Source organism: Furipterus horrens, unplaced genomic scaffold (genome assembly GCF_987537825.1).
Source record: "Furipterus horrens unplaced genomic scaffold, mFurHor1.1.pri manual_scaffold_5, whole genome shotgun sequence".
NCBI classification, from domain to species: Eukaryota; Metazoa; Chordata; class Mammalia; order Chiroptera; family Furipteridae; genus Furipterus; species Furipterus horrens.
In genome coordinates, this window is record NW_028327175.1 from 141831768 (window position 1) to 141852734 (window position 20967).

The window sequence follows — 20967 nt, forward strand, 5'->3', positions numbered from 1 at the left end:
CACCCTGAAGATTTATTTAGTGAAACAGATTCTCTCTGCATTATTCATTCCCTTTGTGGTTTTCACAAACCAAAGTCAAATCAATGTCAGGTATATCTTTTTCAAAATAAAAACTTCTTTTGTTTTTTAAAAATTATTCTTTTAGTAACTGTTTCTGATCTTATTTTCTTATCTATAAAATAGAAATAAAAGCAATACCTTATATGGTTATTATGGCTATTACATTTAATTAGGTGACAATTAAACTGGGTATTAAAAGGAGGGTTCCAAGAGGAAAGGTGGCAGAGCAGGGTGGGCAGAGGGAGGCATTCTGTGTACAGGGAACTTTCTAGGCATATAACTTAGGAAGAGACTGGCATACTAAGGATAATTTGAGTTATGTTTAGAGTTATGTTTATTGAATGCTAGAAGTCCTTGCCCATTTTGAAACAAATCTGTGATTTTTCTGCCACTCCCCAATGTAGCAGTCTTTCTAATACAGTTTCTTTTCAAAATGTGTGTTTTGCTACAAGAATAAGTCATTAAGTCAACACTCAACAAATCTCCAATCTTGATTCTCTCCTCCCAAACATTTTATGACCGGGTTAAATAAAACTGGCCTCAGAGTATGATATTTGTAAGATTCCAATTCTTACTCTTCTCTTTACTTCTTATCTCTACAACATTTTTTTGCCCTTTTATAATGTGATTCCATCTTATTTTCCCCTGCTCAATTTCCCACATCCAAACTATGCCATGGACATCTCTGATAATGTGAACCTCATTTTTGTCTCCATCCACCCCCATATTTATTCCGCACCGCCTGACACATAGCAGCATTGAGACTTTGGTGTGGTTTAACCTATGCCCAGTTCCAGAGTGTACCCTGGTTGTATGAGATCATTCAGATCATCTCTACCCTTTTCACCACAGCTGTTACCTCAGAGTGAATGTTGCAGGCTCAGCTGTGGTATTGCCTAGGACTTTGACTTGCTGATTGGGGGAAGAGATGCTCTCTGTCTTTGCATGTGAACAAGAAAGCACGTGGTCATGATTCTGCTAGCAATGAGGAGTGGAGAAGGCATTGCAACAACAATTTCAGAGACGTGGGGTTAGAGCCCTAATCAAAATATACCTGAAGCCTAATTATCTACAGACACTAAATTTCCCTTTGTCATTGGGCATTTCCAAGTTTGATTTTCTATTATTTTCTATAATACATTCTAACAGATATAATTGCTTAACTAGACTAATTTTTATTTCTTGATTAAATTCTGGATAAGTTCCCTTATGGTAGGTCTTTATTTGGTGAGGTGGTCTATTTTAATCCATGAAATAGTCAAGAAGTCCCAAGATTAAAAAGTCAGCAAGCCCAGATATTAAGCCATGCCTCTTATTCTAAGGCTCACTTTTGGCTTCATCTCACAGTTAGAGAATCTCCCAGATGCAAAAGATCTCAGAAGTCATACTGATTAGTGTGCTTGACTCAGTAGTTAATGACTCCTAATTTCTCCTCCTTTGCACATGGAAAATCTGTCCGCATATGATGACAGACTTTAAGGACTGTTGGAGGGTTAACTTAGGTGATAGAGCATAGTTTCATGATATAATACTATACAACAATGACAAATATATAATACCAACTACGTGCTAGACACTGTTCTAAGCATTTTATATAACTCATTTAACTCATATTTAATCCTCATGACAATAGTTTTAGTAGGTATTATTATTTCCACACTTTATGTATGAGGAAACTTGGGTACTGAGAGGATAAGAAACTTGGGTAAGGTCAGACAGCTAGTAAGTTTAGACCCAGGAGTCAGATCCTAGCAGCCTGGTTCCAGATTCTATGCTTAACTAGTACCCTAATATGGTAAAATGAGTTTTATGTAAAGTATGTAATGGTGAATTTTATAGTGGTACCATTGGAAAAAAAACAAAAAATTGAGTTTTTCTTATCTCCCCAATGGCTTTGTGGTGATCCATCCACCTGCTCTATTCCAGTCCTTGGGAATGACCAACCTCTATTTACAAAGTTGCTAGCAAACATTAGGTGTGCCTCTTCTGGATAGGAAGAGTTTTACTTTATGGAAAGCTAACCAGCTCATTTGTGGCTTCAATTCATTGCAACTTTGGTTTCAAAATCTCTATGCTATGTGTCTGTACTTTGTGAAAAATATGTAGGAAGCTCATCTCTGTGGAATTTTGATTCTTAATCCTAAAAAATTACTTCTCTGACAATGTTTATTCAAGGCAAGAATGATATGTCATTTTTTCTTTATACAAGTAAATTTGTGTCCAAATACACATTTTCCATATAATAACACTACAAACACAGAGGAATGGTTAAATATATAAAAGACTGACAATACCAAGTGTTGATGAAGATGTGGATCAATCAGAATTCTCATATATTGTGGGTTGGACTATATTTTAGCACAGTCATTTAGGATAACTGGTAGGCATCACTTATACTAAACCCAGAAATATGCTCATTTAAACAATTTTAAATACTAGTTCCAGGTCTATAACCAACAGAAATACATAGATATGCTCACCAAAAGACAATATTAGAATGCTCATTGCAACACCCTTCGTAAATTCCAAAAACTGGAAGAAAAAGGCCCCAAACACTCATCTGTGCAATACGTAAACAAATTGTAATATATTCACACAATGAAATACTACATTGATCTACAGATACATGGAAAAAAGTGCAGGCTCAGAAACATATCGTGAGCTAGGAGCCAGACCAAAAAAGAGTACCTACTGTATGAGCTACTTTACATAACACGTAAAAAATGTGAAACTAACTCTCTTACACTATCAGGTTACTCTGAGGTAGACAGTGCTGGAGAAGGGGCACCAGGAGGTTTCTGAGATGCTGGTGTTGTTCTGGTTTTTGATTTGGGTGCCTGTGACATGGGTGTGCTTAGGTTGTAAAATTTATTTGACCTGTACCCTTATGATGTACACACTTTTCTGTAGGAATGTTATATGTAAATACATTTTTCTTAAATAAAGTACATGCGTGCAGTTTTTGCTGCCAAGTCTCAGTGAATAGTACATACTGTCAGTCTGTCAACAGACTAGGTTGGTTTGATCTTTTACAGAGAATGACCTTGATTCTGAGGGAAAAAAAAAACCCTGGCCAGATTCCATAACTTTTTAACCAAATAGAACCAAACAGACCAAAGGGAACATTTACAACATAATCAATCTATTTTTTTAGATTTATAAAGTGTTTGGATTAAAAAATAAACAGGATTTGCAACCAGAAAAATTATCCTCTTTTAATATTTATATTAATTTCCTGGGTAGTTGAATTTGGAATTTCAAAACTTTTATGTGTTCCTCTGGAGGGGGGCGGGGGAAGATATGCTTCAGTTTTATGATGGTGTCACTAGTAGCACAGTTATTTTGAAAACAATAATATATGCTTAGTTTAGTAAAATTCCAGAGCATTCAGGTTTTTTAAAAACAAGAAAAGAGATATATTGATAAGTAATTCAGGTTGCCTGTTGTTTTGGAGTTTTGGGAATAATACACAATATTGTGACCAATATTCATGATGCCAGCCAATTCTCTTAGAAATTCAAATTCAACCTTCATTTATTAGAAAAAACTTTTTTGCACAAAGCACCATTCTAGATATTTCATATTCATTATTTAATTACTTTTTATTGCAACGATGCAATATAGATATTTATCTCTTTTACACAGATATGGGAACTGAAGCTATTGAGATGAACTTGCCCAACTAGACCTCTCTCAGTTTGGGACTTTTTCATCATATTAGTGACCCTCAGAAACCATCTTCTTCTAGAGAATGATACTGCTGAGACATCCAGGAAGCAAGGAGCCTTATGCTGTGCTCACCAAGGCACCATCCCTTGCCCATAAATAAACAGATGTTAGTCTAGAAGAAGCAGGTATGAAGAAAAGGATATGGGTCTGGGAAGGTTACGGGAAGACAGGGAGACTTTGCCAAGCATTTCCATTTCTTTCTATGAGAATGAGGTCTAGACAAACAAAGTCCAGTCCAATATCTTTTTTTTTTTTTTTTTTTATGAATTACACGTGCTTTTCAGTACCTTAATACAGGGAAATTCAGTAATTCTTTTCCATTTGCACAAATGTTGATAAGAAGGAACAAACCACAGGGCCCTTTTGTCCTATGATCTTGACCTTGGAATTGCTAAAGAATGTGTTCATATGTCTTTGTCACAAGCTCTGCTGGAATCAAAAAGAGAAGAAATTGAATTCTGTAAACAAAGTTCAGAAAGACTCACTTTGGTTCCAGGAAAGGATTCACTTCAGCCTTGCACTCAATATGGGTTGAGTTGGCAGCTTCCACATCTCCTCTGGGAAGCCCCTGAGGAGGAGAACTTCTGTTGCATTAAAGGGTAATTGCTGTCATTGGAAAAATTAATTTTTGGGTTCTTTGGGTAATATTGTGAAAAGAAAAATATTTATTTAAGATTGGCCTGTATATGTAAGGCAAAACTAGACCCCAGAGAAATTAACAGCAACAACAAAAAAGTAGTGACTTCAACACTCCTCCTATTAGGGGGAAAAATAAAAGGCTATCAGGATGACAAAATTTTGTTCTTTGTGCCTTTCCCTTTAAGTAAAAAATAAAATGAAAAAGTGGACTAGGGAGACTGCTTAGGTATACGCGAAACTTTGCTCTTGGATCTCTCCTTAAGTCTTAAAACATTAGCTTTAACTGCTATTTCTACTTCCAAATATTCTGCGTGAATTAATTTAACTGTTTGTGTTTAGTGAGCCTTTTCTCTCTCTTTTGTTTCTCTCTCTTAAATTTGAATTGAGCAATGACAAGACTGGTTTGAAAGGTCAGCCTTCAGAGGCTCTTAATTTCCTCTTGGGCTCCACAATGAACCCGTGAGTAACCATCATAAAAGCTGGTGCCAAAAGGTTTTCCCAGAGAGGGGTCATTATTTCTGAGTCTTAAGCCTAGGTTTGCCATTTGACCAAAAGCTTTCTTGGTTTGCGAATTTGCTTACATTTTGTTGTCCATTTGAAGATAATTAAATAATTAAAATTGAAGCACATCTGGAAAGGAGCTCTTCAGTAAATGGTCATTGAGTAAATAGATAAATGAATGCATTGGTTCACCCACCTAAACCTGGTTCTGTCTCTGAGAAAAGTGGTTGACATTGACTCTTCTTTGCTTGATCCAAAGCTAGGATCTCTAGTATTCCATATAGTCCTCTGAAATTTCTTTAACGAAGGGATGAATTTAATGAATATGCAACTAGCTCATAGGAGAGATTACAAACTAATGTCCTATGGACTAAATCCAGCCCCAAACACTTATTTGCCTCTCATACTCTTTTAAATTTTTTAATTAAAATTTACCAGGCACAAGATTTTACCTAAAAATATAGATTCTCTCTCTTTTAAAAAATTTTTGATTTATTTATTGTTTTTCTATTACAGTTGTACCACTTTTTCCCGCATTGCTCCCCTCCACAGCCCACCTCTTCTCCCACAGTCAATCCCCACCTTGTTGTACATGTCCATGGGTTATTTATACTAGTTCCTTTACTAAACCCTTCCCCTACTAACCCCTTTCACTGCCTCCCCCCCACCCCCTGGTAACTGTTATTCTCTTCCTTGTTTACATGCCTCTGGTTCAGTTTTGCTCATTTGTTTGTGTTGTTCGTTAGTTTCCTGTATTACGTAAGATCACATGGTATTTGTCTTTCGTTGCCTGACTTATCTCACTGAGCATAATTCTCTCTAGTTCCATCCATGTTGTCGCAAATGGCAGGAGTTCCTTCTTTCTCTCTGCTGCATAGTATTCCACTGTGTAAATGTACCTCAGTTTTTTGATACACTCATCTACAGATGGACACTTAGGCTGTTTCCAGCACCTGGCTATTGTAAATAGTGCTGCTATGAATATAGGGGTGTACAGGTTGTTTTGAATTGGGGCTTCAGGATTCTTTGGGTATAATCTTAGCAATGGAATCGCTGGTTCAAAAGGTAGTTCCATTTTTATTTTGAGGAAATTACATACTGTTTTCCATAGTGGCTGCACCAGTCTGCATTCCCACCAACATTGCACTGGGGTTCCCTTTCTCCACCTCCTCACCAGCATTTGTTGTTTGTTGATTTGTTGATGATGGCCATTCTGACTGTGTAAAGTGGTGTCTCACTGTGGTTTTAATTTGCATTTCTCAGGTGATTAGTGACAGTGAGCAATCCTTCACATGTCAATCGGTCACCTGTATGTCTTCTTTGAAGAAATGTCTATTTGGTTCTTTGCCCATTTTGAAATTGGATTGTTTGTTTTTTGGTGTTAAGTTGTATAGGTGCTTTATAAATTTTGGATATTAACCCCTTATCACATTTATCATTGGTGAATATGTCCTCCCATTCATTGGGTGGTTTTTTCATTTTGTTGATGTTTTCTTTTGCTGTACAAAAACTTGTTGTTTGAGATACTCCCATTTCTTTATTTTTTTTCTTTTTTTTGAAAGAGAACCCAATTTAATTTACAGGAAACCCCACACTTTGGAGAAAGGGAACAGACAGGTGGTGTGCATGCCCTCGACCTACTTGTTCAGGCAAAAAGTGAGAGACGGTAGAAACGCAGCTTCCCGTTGGTTCATCAGCGGACCCCTATCGTGAGGTGAACTTTGTACACTGAGTTTATTTGTACTCTTAAGTATTTAAAGAACATGCACCCTTATACTGAATGACTTCATGGGTCATGGCCAGCATAGAACTTGGACAGGAAATCCTTTGGCCTTAGTGCTTCTGTTTCATGGAAGAAGCGCATGACGTGTGTCCGCTGCTTCCACACGTTAATCGTTTCCTCCAGTTCCATTTTTCCTTTAATGACCAGAAGATCAACCACTCTGGGGTCTGTGATGTGAGCATTCTTCATGAACATTTCTTGGACTTTATCCCGTCCCTGTTTCACAGAGATGTCTAGCTGGAATGAGCTCACAGTGGTTGGCACCTCCCGATACCAGGCGCGGTACAGCTCGCGCACCCTCCGCTTGGCCCCGTTCGTGTCCTGATTGACAATGGGCTTCACCGAGGTGGGGGCCGCAGCAGCAGCCTGGCAAAGGCCGCTTGCCACCATCTTGCTGTATTTTTTCTTTTGTTTTTCTTGCCCAAGGAGACATATCAGAAAAAAATATTGCTACAAGAAAGGATCAAAATTTTACTGCCTCTTTTGTCTTCTAGGATATTTTGTTGAGGATTTCAGCATCTATATTCATCAGGGATATTGGCCTTTAATTTTCTTTCTTTGTAGCATCCTTATCTGGCTTTGGAATTACAGGTAATGCTGGCCTGATAAAATGATCTTAGGAGTTTTCCCCCTTTCTGAAGTTTTTGAAATAGTTTGAGAAGGATAAGTTGTAGTTCTTCTTTGAATGTTTGGTGAAATTCACCTGTGAAGCCACCCAGTTCAGGGCTTTTGTTTGTTGGGAACTTTTTGATTACTGCTCAATGTCATTGGTTGTTAAAACTTATTTAATAATTTCATTTTTCCCATCAAGGTTTATCTGAATAGTGATTTCATCAACTCAGACTGTAAGCTAACTAAAGACTGATGATGTGAAGGCAAAAATCAAGTAGATGAAGCCATAGACTGGACAAGAATCAGTCCTGGGATGGGAACCTGATATCACACATGAGGCTGAGTCAAGCTAGAGTCAGACAAAAGGCTAAGGACCGACTCTCCAAGGTCCAACAGCTACCAAGAAGAGCCAAATCCAGAACTTACTGTAAAGTCCAAGTCAGAGTTCAGGAAACTCAGAAAGGAAAATATGTTTGGAGCCCGTGTCCTGCCTACAGGACTTCAACAAACATAGAAGCTTGAGGCCAAGTTTTTGCTTTTGTTTTGGCAATTAAGTTTATTTTTCTTTTATATTACAAAATTTTTAATGAATATGAATTCCATTTGTGGTGCCAGTTATACTCATTGAAGAATTATTCACTTTTTTCCTATAACCTGTCACTTAAAACTTTATTCTTACTTTTAGAGATATAAAAAAGTAATTTAGTTTTTTCCACTATTTTCTTGTTTGCTTATAACTTTAAAAAAAATTAATATCATTTTTATTGAGGTATATGCTTATCACTTTTCAAAGATACACAATAGTAGAGACTAGAACCTCCAGGTATCACTCATCTTCAGCAATGATCACTTGTCCAGTAAGTCTGATGACATGATTTCTGACAGTTATCTCTTACATCCTTTTTGATATAACTAGTGCTTCATTCGGATAATATCTTGGTGTTTCCACACTACTGGTATAATTACTGCCTTATACTAATTAATCACAGCTGATTTAGGGAACCTTTGATATACTGTTAAATTCTATTGTTGAAGTTAGCCCACTACTGTTACCAAAGAAACCCTGGTTCTTCTTAATGATACAGTCAAGAATTACAGCTCAGTGAGCCTATGCAAAGTTTATTAGTGAATGGGAGAGCAAAAGCAAGGGTGACCAAAGGCTGGGTGACCAGCACCCATGTGGCCAGAGCCCAGGAGGCCAGAAGGCCAAGAGAAGAGAGAATGACCAGAGGCTGGGAGGCCAGGGGTCCCCCCATATGGCAAAGGGGCCAAAAGAAGGGAGCAAGTCCTTTGTTCTGAGGACTTATATAGTTGGTGGGATGGGGCTGAGGGAGTTACATATTAATTGACAGGAAAAATGATGCCAGCTTTCCAGGGGTGATGTGACTACCCAAACATAGGTATGGGTGGGGGTCTGTTAGCCTGAATCCTTATCTTGCTGCAGAATTTATTTGTTCATTTTGCATATGTGACAGGGGCCAGGCAGTTAACCAAAGTTGTTTTAGGGGCTTTTCTTTGGGCACTTTAGTCCCCCTCCTCTTCCAGGCCTTGGGATGAATACACAGTGTTAAGGTTTTTCTTTTCCCAGCTAGTGGAGATGATACACACAGACTTTCAAGGGCTCGCCCTCTCCTACACTATCATAGTTTCCTTGTGGCATTCAGAATGCCTGGCAGCCTTATCGGATCAGGTTTCAAAATTACTGGGTCAATGGGGGAGACATTGCTTTAAGACTTCTATATTAAGTTCTTTGTCAGATTGCAATGGTGAGGGCCCTGCCTTTGTTTCCCCTTTGGTACTCATTCAACTGTAACACTACATTCCTCAAAGTATTTTATTTTACCTGGGAACATAAATTTTTAAAGTTTTACGTTTTGGCTTAGGTTGGGTTTGAAAATGTATTTGTCTGGTATCTGTTGGTCTCCTTGGGTTGGTCCATGTTTACCACATTGACCATCCAATCTTTGTGCTCTTTCTGTTAACATAGTAACAGAGAAGAAATTTATCCTCTGCATAGATAATCAGAATATAAAACTCAGCTGCTTGAATAATGACAGTGTGCATACCAATATAGTTCACAGCTTTTTGCAATAGGTCCATTAAGAAAGCTATATGATGCTCCTAATCCTACAGGTTTGTTGCCAGTGTGGACCAGTTGATTTTTCTCACTCTGATCATCGCTGAGCCTTCTTCACAACATGACAAAGTGAATCAGGTAAGAGAGCATGAATATTTCAACAAAAACTACCCTGTTACTGGATAAAACAAATAAAAACAATAACAACAGCAAAACTACAGTTAACCACTCTTGAGAGTGGAGCCATAATATTGCATTTTTATATAAATATTAAAACCACATTTCAAGGTTATTTTTAGGAATTTTAAGAATGAGATTGTTTTTCTTATAGCTAAAAGGCAATAACTCAGACATAGATTTCTTAACTTTCTTTATAAACATTTCAAGTTAAATTCTTACCATTTTACAAGGCCTCAAATGACTTTTAAAATACATATATCATGTATCTCTTTAAAAATAATTTTTTATTTTTCAATTACAGTTGATGTACAATATTATATTAGTTCCAGGTGTACAATCCAGTGATCAGACATTTATATAACTTGTGAAGTGGTCATCTTGATAAATCTAATACACATCTGGCACTATACATAGTTATTACAATATTATTGATTATATTTCCTATGCCATACTTTATGTCCTCATGACTATTTTGTAACTACCAATTTGTGATTCTTAATCCCTTCACCTTTATCAACCCACTCCTCAACCCTCCTCCCTCTGGCAGCCATCAAAATGTTTTCTGTATCTATGAATCTGTGTCTGTTTTGTTGTTCATTTATTTTGTTTTTTAGATTCTTCATGTAAATGAAATCATATGGTATTTGCCTTTTTCTCTCTGACTTGTTTCAGCACAATACCCAACTGGCAAGATATCATTTCTTTCTATGATGGAGTAATATTTCTTTGTATACATTTACCACTTCTTTATCCATTTATCTATTGATGGGCATTTATGTTGCTTCCATTTCTTGGCTATTGTAAATAATGCTGCAGTGAACATATGGATGCATCTATCTTTCAGAAATAGTGTTTTGGACTTCTTTGGATAAATATGCAGAAGTTGCATTGCTCTGTGTGTGTGTGTGTGTGTGTGTGTGTGTATCTTGTTATAGCTGTTGTTTTAAAGTCTATTTTGTCTGGTGTAAGTATTGTTACTCTGGCTTTTTTTCATTTCCATTTTCATGAAATATCTTTTTCCATCCTTTTACTTTCAGTCTGTGTGTATCTTGTGGTCTGAAGTGAGTTTCTTATAGATAGAATATGTAAGGTTTTGCTTTCTTATCAGCCACCCCATGCCTTTTGACTGGAGCATTTAATCATTTGCATTTAAAGTTATTATTGATAGATATGTATTTATTGCCATTTTATTATTTATATTTTTGAAATTTTTTGCTCTTTTAAAGAAGACCCTTTAACATTTCTTATAATACTGGTTTGGTGGTGATGAACTCTTTAGCTTCTCCTTGTTTGGGAAGCTCTTTATCTGTCCTTAAGTTCTACATGAGAGCTTTGCTGGGTACAGTAATCTTGGTTGTACATTCTTGCTTTTCATCACTTTTAATATTTGTGCCAATTCCTTCTTGCCTGAAAAGTTTTTGTTGAGAAATCAGCTGATAATTTTATGGGAACTTCCTCAAAGATAACTAACTGCTTTTCTCTTGCTGGTTTTAAGATTCTCTCTTTGTCTTTGAACTTTTAATCCTGATGTGTCTTGGTATGGGCCTATTTGGGTTTATCTTGTTGGGAACTCTCTGCACTTTCTGGGCCTGAATGTCTATTTTTTTCTCTAGGTTAGGAAATTTTCAGTCATTATTACTTCAAATAGGCTTTTAATTCTTTGCTTTCTCTCTTCTCCTTCTGGTACCCCCATGATGCAAATTTTTGTATGCATATGTTGTCCCAGGGGCCCCTTAAACTATCACAATTTTAAAAATTCTTCTTTCTTTTTGCTGTTCAGATTGGGTGTTTTCTGATACTTTATCTTCAATTTGATGTTTTAATCCTCTACTTTATCCAATCTCCTCTTGACTTCTTCTAGTGTATTTTTTATTTCAGTCATTATATCCTTCATTTCTGACTGTTCTTCTTTTATGATTCCTATTACTTTGTTGAAGTTTTCACTGAATCTATCTACTCTCTCCCTAAGTTAGTTAATCGTCTTTATAACCAGTGTTTTGAACTCTGCATCTAGTAGACTGCTTGGCTCCATTTTGTTTAGTTCTTTTTTCTAGAGTTTTGTCCTGTTCTTTCATTTGAGCCATGTTCCTTTGACTCCCCATTTTGGCAGCCTCCTTTGACTCCCCATTTTGGCAGCCTCCTTGTGTTTGTTTCTATGTATAAGGTGGAGCTGCTGCATCCCCTAGTCTTGGCAGAGTGGCCTCATGTAGTAGGTGTCCTGTAGGGCTCCGTGGTGCAATTCCCGCGGCATCTGAGCAGGATGCTCCAGGTACTCCTCTCTGTGTAAGTTGTGTGCAACCTCCTGTTGTGGTTGAAACTTGACTGTTGTTGGCACATCAATGGGAGGGATTTATCCCCAAGCAGATCGCCTGCAAAAACCAGCCAAAACTACAGTGGAGGAGCTTCTGTGTGAGTTAACCTCATGGAGCAGGACTTGCTTAAGCAGGGCTCTGGTGCCTGCCAAGTCCTTCCCTTGAGTGTGCTGTTTGCAGAGGTGCTTGGGTGGTGCTACAGCATGGTCTGAAACTGTACATTGTGTGCCCTGGCTCTGGGGATTCCTGGGAAGTGCAGGTCAAGGTCAACCACTACTTGTGCTCTTCCCATGGCCACTGGGTATAAACTGCAAAGTGACCTACAGATAGTTGCCACTTGTGCTGGGCTTGGAGGTGCCTGAGAGAGGCCAAGCTTCCAACAAAGGCTGGCTACCACTAGTGCTTGGCCTAGGGCATCTTAGCAAGAGGTACAGGGTACTCTGAGGCCAGATGCTGCTTATTTGCCTCTCCAGCCCTCACCCCAAAGCCATTTTGTCCCCTTATACTCCCTCCCCCCACCAATCACCACACTGTGGTCCATGTCCAGAAGTCCTTTTTCTTTTTTGCTCAATTCCTCTACCCTGTCAGCCCCCCATACTAGCTGTCATCCTGCTCTCCATGTATGAGTGTGTATATTCTTAGTTATAAAACTTCTGTTCATCTAGATCTCAGGCAGTTCTCAATGATGGTTGTTCTGCAGTTCAGATGTAATTTTGATGTGGTCACAAAAGGAGGCAAGTACAGCATTTCCCTACTCCTCCATCATGACTGGAAACTCAGGTTTCCTTTTCCTTTTCCTTTTTAATCCCATTCTAACTCACCCTTCCAGCAGATGACTTAATAAAGCATATAAGTGTTTTCTTTAGCAACTTTTTATAAAGTATGCATTTTATTAAAATGTAACACATGTACAAATGTTAAGCTTAATAATTTTTTTTACAAATGAACATACCATGTAACCAGCACTCAAATAAAATAACAAAACATTACTAACACCTTCTAAGAATATCTGCTATCTTGATATATAACACAGATTACTATTCTTGTGTTTTTATTTTATATACATGGAACAATACAGTATATATTGTCTTTTTTGTTCAACATTATATTTGTGAAAATCATCCACATTGTTGCATATGATATTGTTTTACTGCTGTTGAATGAAAACACTATCATTTATATATTTATTCTACTCTTGATTTACATTTGAGTTGGTATTAGTTTGGGGCTATTATAAATAATTCTACTACATGCATTTTTGTACATATTTTATGATGACTCTCTGTATGCATTACTTCTGGGTATATTTTCACAAATGAAATTGTTGGGTCATAGACAATGCTCATGTTCAATTTTACGATATACAGCCAAATAGGATGCCAAAGTACTTCCACCAACATGCACTTCCACCATAAGCATGTAGGAGAATGCTGCCTGATCTACAATATCAACATTTGCGGCTGCTTATCTCATTTGGGCCATTCATTTAAGTGTGAAATGGTATTTAAATTATTTTTAATTGGCATTTCTGTAAAAACCTATGAAGTTGAGTACCTTTTCCTGTGTTGAGTGGGCATTTGACTATCTCCTTTTGTAAAGTGTCTTTTCATGTATTATGCCCTTTTCTTCTATTGCATTATCTGATGTTTCCCATTCACTTCTATGACTATATATTGCATACAAATGCTTTTGATCTATCTCTTTTGCAAATATCTTTTCCCTTTCTGTAGCTTGTCATTTCACTGCTTTAATGATGTCTTCTCATAAACTGACATTCCCATTTTTTTAAGTTAAAAATGCTTCCTTTAGTACATAAAACCAATACAGCTTCTTCTAAGTTCAACTGTTTGGGTATCTCTACATTGTTCCATGTGTTATGCCTGTGATGTTAAAGAAGTCACTTCCAAGTGTCATCAAGTAGTGGCTTTCCATTGGTGTCATCATTTGTCATACCTGCTCCTTGTTTGAACTGAGATTTTAATTAAAAGGTAGTCTAATGTATCTTTGTTTTTTCTTTATGGATAGTGATTTTGAGTGTATTTTATTTATATAATCTTTGCCTACTTCAAGGTTAAAGAAATTCTGTATTTTATAAGAGAAGTTATATTATTTTATCTATAATACCATCTGTCCATTTAGGGTTAATTTTGTTTACAGGGAGAAGTAGGGATAAAAATTCATTTTTATGTGGGTTATCCACTTGACCCAGCATGGTTTATTACACCCTTCCTATTCTTTTCCCCACTACACTGCAATAATCAAGTGACCACATGTGAGCAAGTCTGTTTGAGCTTTCCTTTCTCTTCCATTTATCTATTTGTTTGTTCTTGAACTAATTCCACACTGAAACTGCTTAACTGCTTTATAAAAAGTCTTGATATCCATTAATGTAAGACCTTCAGGTTTGTTTTTCTTCTGCAATATTGTTTTAGTTATTCTTGTATTTTTGCATTTCTCACATAAATCATAAAGGCATCTTATTAATTTTATATGTACACACACTCATACACACAAACTTGCTTGGAACTTATTAAATTTGCATTAAATTTATAAATCAATTTTGAGAGGAGTCAGACTTTTACAACAGTCTTTTTATCCATTAACATGATTTTAGTTACTGTTTTAATAGGCTTTCACTCAAACTTGCTTATATTTCCAAAAAGTTCATGCCATCCTTCCTAGGAGATTTAAAAGCAGATCATTACTATTTTAACTATTTTATTAACAATTTGCCTTTTCTGGTTGCATAAGTAATAATTATTTAATATACAAAAATGTTTAAACTACAAAAAAGAATTAAAAAATCAATAAAACTTCATTGATAATATCACCATTTTGTGTAATCACCATATGTATTTTGGTGTAAATATCTTCCATCTATACCATAAAGCTCATATTATATATATTCTTCTGCATCTTTCTTTGTCTCTAACCACATTTCTGAGGCATTTTCTCACTTGAATAAATCTCCATTTAAACATGATTTTTAAAATAGATGGTACTACTACAACATATTGGCATCAAATTAAACTATTGAACAAAACCCCTATTGGTAATTTGGGATTTTTAAAGATATTTTTTTCCATTCTGAATAATACAGGAGCAAAAATTCTTGTAAATAAACATTTGTTTTATGCTTGACTATCAGGATTCTCTGAAAATGTTGGGATTCCTCTCTTCAGGCACCATTTTGAGAATAACATCATTTTAAAACCCTGTATTATAACCCCTGACATACCACCAGGATGCCCAGGGAAGACAGGCTGACCTGCAAGTCCAACTACTTTCTCAAATTGTCCAATGGCTGAATGATTATACAAAATGCTTCACTGTGGGAGCAGACAATGTGGGCTCCAAGCAGACAGCAGCAGATCCACATGTTCCTTGGTAGGAAGGCTATGCAAGGCCATCGAAGGCATCTGGGAAACAGTCCAGCCCCCCTCTCCCTTTTTTCCCATCCTCAGTACCACCAAATGTTGATTAAACCACATTTGGTAATTTTCCCCAGAGATATACAATGTGTTTCCTCAAGGCCCTTAGAAGCTGTAGAAGTGAGATCTACAGTGCCACAGAGAGCATTTAGGAGACATTCTTTACAACAGTGAGTTTTCCTCCAATGTGTTTCTCATACTATAGGAAAATTTCCTCTTCTCAATCTCTTCTTTGGGTCTCCTCTTTGCTCTGTGAGGAAAAAGCAATGGGGTGGGCAAAGAGCATGAGCCAGAGAGGTAGGGCTGCTGGGCCAAGAGTGTCTGGCATTGCATATGATTTCACTTACATGTGCAATCTAAAGAAGAAAATAAAGGAAGAAATCAAACAGAAACAGACTCATAGATACAGAGAACACACCAATGATTGTCAAATGGGAGGAAAATTGAGGGTGTGGGTGGAAAACGGTGAAGGGCTTAAGAAGTACAACTGTTAGCTACAAAATATTCCCTGGGATGTAAAGCACAGTATAAGGAAGGTAGTCAATAATAGTGTAATAACTATTATGGTGTCAGGTGGGTTTTAGACTTAACAGGGGGATCACATTGTAACTTACCTAATTGTTGCACCGCTATGCTGTACACCTGAAACTAATATAAAATAACCTTGAGTGTCAACTCTAATTAAAAATAAATAAATAAATAAAGTGGTGCTGTACAGTTAAGCTCTCAAATTTCTTTTTTAAATAAGAATGTCTGACTTTGTGCAGAACTCGGTGCCATCTCTGTGAGAGTTTGATTCTTGATCTTTAAGTTACTTGTCTGATTGTACTTCTTCAGGGCCATGGTAACTAGGTTTATTATTTGTTCAGGGCTACTGTTCTGGGGGACTTATTACTTATTTATATCCCATTCCAAAAAATTAATCCGGAGAAATCTGTCTAGATGACATACAGACTTAATGTGTGTATCATTTCCTTTTAATTTATCATGGGTAGCTGGAAAACTAGGTGGAGAAACACAATCTTGGTTTAGATGAAAAAAATGTGAGGATAGTTTGTCAATATTCATTAAAAATGTCTGTCAGGGGAACTATGGTTTTGATTCTGGGTCATATTTTCTTATTGCCTATGGTGCTAAGTTAAGAAAAACATGGGAGGTTGATGATAATGACCATTAAAAAAGAACTAGAGGTGAAAATCAGTTGGGAAATGTTAGCAGAGATATCCTCATTGTCATCTTGGCTAGTGGGATCTAATAATGTCCCCTTGACCAACCCACTTCTAATCCCCTGAAGGACCTTTCTTCTAGCCTTAAGTATATGTCCTTAAATTTTTGTGTTTTTAAAAAGTTACTTCACCATTATGTTTAACCTTAAGTTATTCTAATTTAATACAACTTAGTCAAGGCTCAGTTCAGTTGAGGTCAACCAAATTCCTCTAATTATAAGTTTTTAATTTTATAAACTTTCACTGATTCACACAGGTACACATACAAGCAAAAACGCAACAACTCTTTCCACCACTAACACATACTGTTATTATTCAGTAAACAGTTTAAACTTTGAAGCAAATAGCCTTGGATATACAGGCCTTTGAAACTTTACATGTTCTTAAAAGTAGGAACTCACATCAGGAAAGTGCTTGGCATGTGCTAGATACTGGGAAAGCCAAGATGAATCAGGAACAGTCACTTATTTCCCTTGAGGCTCTCACAATATAAGCTGATAGTTTTAATATAAGAGATGAATAATATTAAAATAACAGAAGTCATTGGGGAGACCACTTATCAAGAACTGTGAAGAATCTGAGGCTTTAATCCCCCTTGCAAGCTAATGAATTTGTCTGGAACAGTTTCACGGAAACCGGCAGAACACCGTTCTCCTGGATCAGTGACAAAAGACTATTACTCATGACACAGACACAAGCACATGTTTGCATCATTTCCTATTACCCAACAATTCTCACAAGGGTGACACAAAGGGAGCCAGGTGTAGCCTGCACAAGCAGTGGCCTACTTCACAGTTGAGGTCCCTGAGTTTAGGGAACCTGAATCTCTTACATAACACTGAAAACAAATGTGCCATGTCCCTCAGAGGGAGGCATTAGATCCATCTTTCAAGGCTGTTCTCCCTATAAACATCCTTGAAAAGACAACCAGAAACAAAATGATAGTGCCTCACTCATAAGACATGCAGAATCATAACAGCACTGCCTAGAAATCGAGGAGTTGCCTAATTTTAAGAATAAGTCAGCCCTGACTGGTGTGGCTCAGTGGATTGAGTGCTGGCCTGTGAACCAAAGGGTCACCAGTTTGATTTCCAGTCAGGGCACATGTCTGGGTTGCGGGCCAGGTCCCCAGTTGGGGGCAGATAAGAGGCAACCACACATTGTTGTTTCTCTCCCTCTCTCTCTCCCTCCCTTCCCCTCTCTCTAAAAAAAAAAAAAAAAAAAAAAAAAAGTCGAACACCAGGTAGAGAAGTAGGAGGCAGGATCCTTGAGAGAATGGAAACTGAGTGAGTGCAAAAGACATGGAGATAGATTGAGGAAAGCACAAGGACAATTTGGAATTACTGCAGAGTAAAGTATTTTTCTAAACTAGAAAAATTTAACCAAATTTTGGTCATTTAAATTTATTTATGCTACTATTCATGTCATTGTGGCCACAGTGATGTTTGTGAAACAAATCACTGCACTGAATGCACTAAATGTTAGTGCAGTTAGATCAGAAGCAAATTCTGCAGGGATGACTATGTTATGCCTTCTGGAGCCACACAGAACAAATGCTCCTCTACCCACCCCAAATTACGACAGTGATGCTGCAGCTATGTGAAGATGGGTCCTTTCCCATGGCTTTCAAAGCCTTCCCATCTTTCAGCCACTCCACAAATGCCATTGTTTGTAAATTCTTCACCATCTTGATCTTCTTTTTTTGAACTTATCCTGGAACACTCTAGAAGTGTTCCATGTAGAGCTAGACAGAATTTGGGGGTCTTGAGTTCATCCTTTATTTTATTTTATTATTGATTCAATTGTGCTGTTCAAGCATTAGCATTACTGCACTCATCACATGCTCACTGGATGGTAACAGAACTCTAAGAAAAGGATGGTGGGTTCATCGTTTAGAGGCTGAGGATGTAAATGGCTAAATCTATTTATTGCTTCTGGTTCTACGAGAATTCATGTTGCCAAAGCAGCAAAGGTATCATCCTATCAGCCCAATCAATATTATATGTGGCTTTGAACTGACCTAGTTTTGCCAAGAAAGGTAGTGAACAATTTAGAGACAAGAATTCTTGGTAGTCTAACAATCCTTCCTGAATTTGGGCCAGAGGACTGTCTGCATCAACTTAATGGGGAGGAGGAGAATCGTGACTGTTAAATGCAGATTCCTGGGCACTACATATAACAAATTAGTTCCCTAGCAAGTGGGACCTGGGTAGTCTGCATTTTAATCAAACTCCTGTGATTTTTATGCACTCAAATATTTGAAAACTCCTGCTTAAGAAATCACTTATAAAATCAGTCCCTTTGTCCTGAAGGAGTTAATAGACCTCCCTGCAGAGCCAATGCACTTTCCAGCCCACGGGAGAAATTTCCCACCTATTCTTGCCAGTGTTTCTCCAACACCCCTCAGAAAAAAGGATAGTTAGTTATCCTTATCTCACCAATAAGATGGAGTGGGAGCTGAGATTGTTTCCTGTTGTCCTGAAGTGACTAACACAGGTGACTCAGGAGCACAGCCTACACTGACGTAGCTTGAATGTGATAATCCTCAGAAGACGGTCCAGAGGGGTTGTCTGGCTCAGTGCTAGGTGCTCGTTGGTTGTGAGGCACACAATACACAATGAGCTTGGGTGTCTAGAGAAGGATACAAACACTAAAGTGATGGGCACTCCAAAAAATATGCATCACAGGGAGAGAAGGAATAGAAGAATTAAGTTTATTTTTCTTCAAAGGCAAAGAGAAAGATGTCCTGGGAATCCAAATAAAGAAAACACTAAATCTGGGAGAAACAAAAAGACAGGCACATGCCAATGATATGTCCTGAAATAAATACTTTATATTCCATATGATTACATTGAACACATTGTGTCTTTTAATCCTCACAATACTCCTCTAGATTAGATACAATGAGAGTATGAGGGTGTAAGTTGTTTATTCATTTATTTCAGAAACACTTATGGTATCAGGGTCTTATAACCCAGTCAGTAGCTGGCCTTTGACTTTAGGATGCAGAACGCCTGTGATCTCAGATGTCAAATTGCTCATACAGGGTCAGGCAAAAGTAGATTTACAGTTGTGAGTATGTGAAACACAGAGTTTATTCTTGTATTATTATTTATTATTTATTGTATTTTTTTTCATATGCACAGTTGTAAACTACTTTTACCCCAACTGGTAGTATGGTTACAAAAGATAGAAATGTAAAACTATAACTTACAATATAACTAAAATGTAAGCACAACGAACATAAAGGAAAATGTGAGTTATGTCCAAACTTTGCAAGTGATCTGTATGGATTAAGGATGTCAATGTCTATGGTTTGGAGGGCTTGAAAGGCTTCCTACCAAAGGATGGGCTTGAGATGGGCTTTTACAAAGTAATAGAATTTGGTGATGGTCTCAGGAATAGAGGACATTTACTCTGAGTTAACAGGAAGTTTAAAAATACAAACAATTCACTAATTATAATACATAAAAAATATCAGTTTATTCAATCAAGCAACATATATTTATTGAAGATTTACAGTGTGCACAACTTCTCAATTCACTGAGCTCTGGCTCTCTAAAATCATACGAACACCCAACGTTTGAAACCCAGTTGGGGGTATAAGATATGAAATTATAAAATGATTAGTGATAAGACTTAATAGCACTATGGAGTTACATAATAGACCACTCAACTGTCTAAATCAAGGAATCTGGTAGTAAATGATAAGGTGATGGCTGTTTAGATATAAGAGCCAAAGAAATCAGAAACAAAGTAAATTTGGCCTCTCAGTGATTTTGGAAATTCCAGGAAGAGAAAATCCTGGGGCAAATTAGTGTGGCATGTGTGTGTGTGTGTGTGTGTGTGTGTGTGTGTGTGTGTGTGTGTGTGTGTGATTATATTGTTCCAGGAAACATGGACTTAAGGTGTGGTTTAGTCTTTCCATATTTTTTTCAAATAAATTACTTCCTGACACTAGAAGAGGAAACGCGTGATATTTTCCCCTCCTCTTACGAGTACGCATTTCTATTAATATTTTATTTCTCAGCACTTTGTACTAAAATGTTCATTTTCCTAAGGTTGGGCATATTAACTTCCTACTTGATTCAAATTCTTAGAATGTAATTTTTTGTGTATTTTTGTAGTGCTTTTATGAGGGTGTATATTTAACATTTTTTTTCTTTTATTAAAACAGCAGAGTAGGGATTGACTGTGGGAGAGGGGGGTGGGACAGGGGAGAGCAATGGGGGAAAATTGGGACAACTGTGACAAACAATAACATCAAAACATGTGAAACACATGACAAACTGCTGATATTCATTATAATTGGATAGTGAGTACATGAATGTTTTCCTGCTGTGTTGTATTCCACAACATTGTATTATATTTCTATGTACCAGATATAGACAATATATTTTATATAAATATATAAATG

The 20967-nt window shown here is 37.0% G+C and overlaps 1 pseudogene; it reads right to left on the minus strand.

The window, feature by feature from the left end:
• Window positions 1–6711: 6711 nt before the first annotated feature.
• Window positions 6712–7102, minus strand: LOC150010017 (NADH dehydrogenase [ubiquinone] 1 alpha subcomplex subunit 6 pseudogene; annotated as a pseudogene).
• Between the last annotated feature and the right edge of the window lie 13865 nt (window positions 7103–20967).